Here is a 6,000-nt window from a genome sequence, read left to right on the forward strand (position 1 = left end):
CTTGTTGGGCCCTTTTTGCATGACGCCATTGCACTTCATGCCTCTTTAATGCATGTAATGATAAGATTTTTGGTGATTTGATCTCTTGCGTTTGAATGCATCGTTCTTGGCTCTTCCTGTCACTTCTACGAACAATTGCTCTCTATGATCAAATTTCTTTCTAATTCTCAGTTATTGCTCTCCTGCAACTCAACTCCACCTGGTCAGGATTTGAACTCAAATGTAAACATTAGAGAACTCCATAAAGATAAGTTGTAAATATTTCTTGAGGGTCTTTTTTGTCTATATTTTGCAGTAGCATTATGCACTACAACTTTTGCAATAAATATTTTCCTTACCTTTTCTTGCCATTCATTATTTGTGCATGTCTATTGCCTTGTTTTGAATATTTCTTTCCTACTTCTTAGAGTTATATATTGTGTTTAACCTTCTAATAATTGTTGTATTGTGAAGATATCCTTCCTTTCAACATTTAATCAATTCCAAACTTGCATGTGAGTTCTTTGAAGGTGGATTATAGTGTAGATCTATGTATTCGAGTGTTTGATTGATGTTTTGTGCAATTGTGGGCAGAGTTGTAACCATGTTCTATCTCGGTGCATCACCCACCTTCCCTTTTTGCATTTAATTTCTGTTCTCCTTCTCCCTTTTCCTCTCAAGCTGTAGTTTAGATGCACCTTGATAGTGAAGAAACCGACCTTCTCTAGGGATTCAACGTTAGAGCACAAGTCCCACACTTGGAGGGTGTTTCCATGTTACACAAAGTCGCTTGAGGGTCATACCTCAAGCAAGGGTGTAGACTTTTGTGTCAATAGTTACCTTATATTGAACTTATCTCTTAACATCAATGAGCTTAGTATGTGATAATGTTTCAATTAATGACAATACCTATCGAGTTACATTAGCCAAATTGTCAACAATCTCCCCCTTTGTCATTAATGGCAACATAGGGAAAAATTGGCTAAGTATAAATGATTCACTTCACAAAATCTCAGAACTCCAAAATTGTGGCCAAATCAAAATTTTAAAATGTGGATCATCTTATTTATACCATCTATCCATACTTAATATGTTTTGTACATATGCTTCCCCTTAGAATATAATCTTTACCTGCTTGCATATATCTACTACTTTCCCTTATATAACTTCAATGTTTTACAAAAAAAATTGATTGACCATTACTCCTCGTTTGACATCAATGACAAAGGTGAAAAACTCTACAAACAAATAAAAAAATTGATTTTCAAAGTTGTACCTCGAAGTGAAAGCCTAACACAATTTGGAAAGTTTCTCTTTCAAGTTTGAAACTACATGTCCCATATAGCATTTACTTGTTCCCCTACATGAATGACCACACAAATGCCATTAGTTGAAAGTTCTCCATTAAGATCCACAGGTACAAAATTATCATAAGATCTTTGTCATGTCCCCTTTTCAAATAATTAAAAATAATAATCTTTTCTAAAGCAGGCAGGCCCAAAAAAGGTGAAGTTTCGGAAAAAGGGGATAATCTTTGGAAGCTAATGGACTAATAAATGAAAATTATTATTAAAATATGTTTCATTAACCCCTCTTGCACGTGAGTTAGGATTATGCCTTCTTTTAAGGGGTTTTGAGGCATTTTGGGCTCATTCCAGAACTTGATTTTTGCGCATTGCTTTGTTGTTCTTCAGAGGCTGCCAAACCTGTGAAGGAGACCCAAGAACGGGAGTTTGCAGGTTTCCAGGAAGGCTAAGGACGGGAGTTTGAAGTCATTCCATGTGCATGCTCATGCAGAGTTTGCCATTGTGTTGAACAATGCAGATTTGTGATTTTTCGGGTGTGCTTTTGTAAGAGTTTGGTGTTTTCGGTTGAGTATTTCATATCAGTTTGGGTTGCTGCTGTATTTCAGAGTTTTAGATGTTAAAATAGAGTTGAATATATGTATTTGGTCGTGATTATACTTCTGTGATAGATTATTAGTGTGTTTATGGTGTTTTCGAGCTATTCTATGTTGTTTTCGGGAGCTCGATGAGCATTGTTTTTATCTTCCGTTTCAGAGCTGTTGTGTAAATGTTATACATATTTGAAAATGTCATTTTGTAAGCTGTTATGTTGCTGAAATTTTTATAAAAATGTCCACTTTCAGATTTACTAATAATATGTGAAGCTGTGAAGTTTTTGGCACTATTTTCGGCATACTCGATTTGGGGTTTATTGAGAAATTGGTGGATCTTTGAAAGATTGGTTGTTTGATTTTAAAGATCTGATTAGAGGCTTGAAATATCATATAAAATCAGAAAAGAGACATTTCAACCTTTTGACATTAGCGAATGTATCTATCTATTTTTGCAGTATGTCAATCTGGGTGTCAAATGGTCTTTGAAAAGATTAAATCTCCCAATATTCTTTCCTTGTCATGCTTCAGAACTTGCAATCATTATTTTGGAGACTTTAACATGCAGACTAGAGACCTACAACCTTCTCTGCATGATCGCAGGTCTGATCCCATGTGTACGACTGCTTCTTAGCCTGGTTCTGTGGGTTTGCTTCGGCTCTTCGAGGATTGTAAGGGGCCTTTCACCAGGTGTGGTCCTAATTTGTTACAGCTTTTTGAGTCTTCTGACTTAGTGATCTTGAATGGACTCTCTTGTTTTCTTGTATTCGAACTCTTCACTTGTTGGCCACATAGTGGTGGTGCTAGTGTTGTTGACTATATTTTCTCTGCTGCCTCCATCCCTCTCATTTGCCATTGTACCATCTCTCACTTTCCTCTGGTTGATCATGCCCTCCTTAGCATCACCCTTCGGGGACCCTGACACCTTCTCCTTGTTTATTTGCTTTTTCTTGCCCCCCTCTTCCTTCTGAATGCAAGAGCATCTTGGGTTTGCTTGCAATCCTGCATGTTTGGAGGGATTTTGGTTAAGTGTTGAGGAGCATCGAGTTTGGATTTTGGTGGAGTAATGCTTTCATGGTTAGGGATGTGTTGGAGACACATTGAGAAACCTTTCCTCATAATTGCATAGAGGTTGGATGGATTGAGTTGAAGTTTGAGTCGTTTTTACCTTGCTGCTGGAACTATGTTTTCTGGTTTTTGGGTGCTTGTTGCAAGCACTGTAACTAATTTTGCGCAATGAATGAGAGGATGCACACTTTAAGGATTCAAGAGGGCCTAGAGTACTATCTATGGTCCAAGGCACAAGTCCTAATTTATTGTAAGTTAGGAGATATGACAATTCTTCTGGAGAATTGATTTCTGGTAGTGTTGTGTGACAAGTTGCTTTGCATAACTTTCAGTATGGATGCACAGATATTCTTAATGGATCAGCCTTTGTGCATTTTAGGGGTTGTAGAGGACCTGATGTTATACCTTTGGTTCAAAGCACAAATTCTAATTCAATGAGAGCTTATGAGATATCACAATTTTACTTGAATATCAATTTTTGGACATTTAATTGCTGTTGCAGGCCGATTTGTGGCTCTTCAAGTATTTAATTTTAGTTGTTAGCATTCTGGGCCGACTTGTGGCTTAGATAAGTAGGGGTTTTATGGAGTCTTTTAGTCATTGAGTTGGGATGGAAGGAAGAATAGATATGAATTTGAAGAGCTAGAGCTGTAGCTTAGGAACTAGAGGATCTCTTGGTGGACTTGAGGGTACAAGTATGGATTCTTTTTGGTGTTCTTATCCAGTTGTGTATGTAGACTAGCTAAGATTGGTTTTGTAAGTTGGATCTTGTTGGATCTTGTAGAACTGATTTTGTAATTGCTGTTTGTATTTGGCTCTAACTTGAAAGGCCTTATAGTTGGGCATATTGCATGTAATCAGTTATATATCTCTGAACAAATTATTGTAATTTGGTATTAGATCTTGCATTGTTGCTTCTTCTTCTTGTGTTTTTGTTGTGTGGTTATATTGCTGGGGGTTAGGACATCTTCCTTGGGGATCCTCTTGTCTTGCATTGCATCACCTCCCCCCATGCTCGCACTGCTTTTCGCTTCTTCGATGGTGACGTGAAGCTCTTCATCCATCACTTCAAATGACTTCTCCCCCAGGACCCCTTCCCCGACTCCAGGGATGTCACCTACATGTTCCACTCACTTGCGTCTGCCTTGTGGAAGTTTGCCCTTCTCTCCATTCCCCATTGCACCTTGTTGCTCTCCCCTCGCCCCACTTGCAAGTGTTGCCCCATGAACCAGTGGTTTGATGAGGACTGTAAATCCTTTCATCGCATGCTTCACTCTGCTCCACCTACTACTTCTTCCTCTTCATCTTAGTTGAGGCTTGACTATTGCCGCTTTCTTCGCCATAAAAAAACATAAGTTCACTTTACAAGCAGTGTAAGTCTCTTTGTGCGATGTTTTTCCAACCTTCACTCCCTTGCCTCCCACACCTCCACACTCAATGATATTCCTGGACAACCCCCTCTCCATCTCATCTTCCACCCCACTCGTTGTCACCTCTTCTCCTTTTCCCACATTAGTGAGGCAGTTAGAGCTATGAACAGTAGCAAAACACTAGATGAGGAAGGATTTCAAGTTGAATTCTTCAAGTTGGGTATCTCTGTCTTGCGTCACTTTCTTACAATGCTTTTCAATCGAGTGGTTTGTGTGGGCTTACGCCACTCTTGGTTACAACATATTATTTATTTGATCCATAAATTTGGGCCAATCTCTAACCCCGAAAACTATAGGACCATCATGGTTGGGCATACATTGGCCAAACTCTATGCGACTGTGCTGAACGGTATCCTATCTAGTGAGCTCGATCAATGACATTGTTGGGCTAGAGGTCAGGTTGGTTTTCATTCAGATTTTCATACCATCGATCACATTTTGACTTTACGGGCCATTATTGAGGAGGCTCGCCACTGCTCGGTGAAAGTTTATTGCTATTTTGTTGACTTCCACAAAGCTTTCGACTCCGTTCCTTGGGCGGCTCTCTTTCAACGTCTTAAGGACATCAGGATCTTAGAGATTCTTCTTATAGCTATTATGAGGTTATACGAGTGCATTGAGGGTAGATTCAGGACTCCATAGGGCTTGTTTGATCCTATCCAGAGCAGTATTAGGGTGAAACAGGGCTGTCCTCTCTCCTCCACTCTCTTTGGCATCTACATCGACAAGCTTGAGGCTTTTCTTCATGATTGCTCGCTACCTAGCGATGGCTTTTATTTATATCAGGTGTTGATCTCTATTCTCCTATTTGTTGATGATGTGATTCTCCTAGCATCTTCTCCCGATGGTCTTCATTGGCTCCTTGATGGCTTGGCCTCTTTTTGCGACTCACGTGAGCTAGTTGTAAGTCTGGGAAAGACTCAGGTTATGGTCTTCAATTGTTTGAGGACATCCCATCTCCATTTTTACTTCTAGGGTACTACGATCGAAATTGTGTCGTCATATACTTGGGGATTAAGTTTTTTGGACCTTGATTTAACCTAAGACCAGTCATGTAGCCCAAAGTCAACAAGGGGCTCGCCTCCCTTGCAATTCTTGAGCGACGATGCTTTCGACACCACTTCCAGGATACCACGACTAAGATGTCTCTTCTTGACTCCTTGGTCAAGTCGACTGTCCTCTATGGCTTTATTGGTTGGGGCCCCTCCCTGTTGGAGTCTGACTGGGCCTCTATTGAGAGAGTCCAAACTCTTTTCCTTCGGCACATTATTAGGTGTCACTAGTTCACACCACACAACATTGTTTTGGCTGAGTTTGGTGCTTACCCTTTCAAATTGGGGACCATCTATGATTTAGTTTGGCTCCTTCACCATCTTTGGAGCTTTGCCGATTCCTCCGACGATCATCATAGATATTCCTACTTGGCTTATTGTTCCTCTATGGAGGTTGTGGGTTCAGACTTTGGTCAGAGGTCTTGTTGTTGGTACACCCAGGTCTTTTCTCTCTTGGGCTTGATTGGTATTAGTTTGGATCGTCTTCCCCCCCTTCCAGTTTTTTCTGGACGCTCTAACCCATCTTCTTCCACCTCAACGGGAGTTGAATGAGCATGTTAGACTTGACATCTAC

Source organism: Cupressus sempervirens, chromosome 7 (assembly GCF_028749045.1).
Source record: "Cupressus sempervirens isolate cs-2001-9-10 chromosome 7, ASM2874904v1, whole genome shotgun sequence".
Classification (NCBI taxonomy): domain Eukaryota; kingdom Viridiplantae; phylum Streptophyta; class Pinopsida; order Cupressales; family Cupressaceae; genus Cupressus; species Cupressus sempervirens.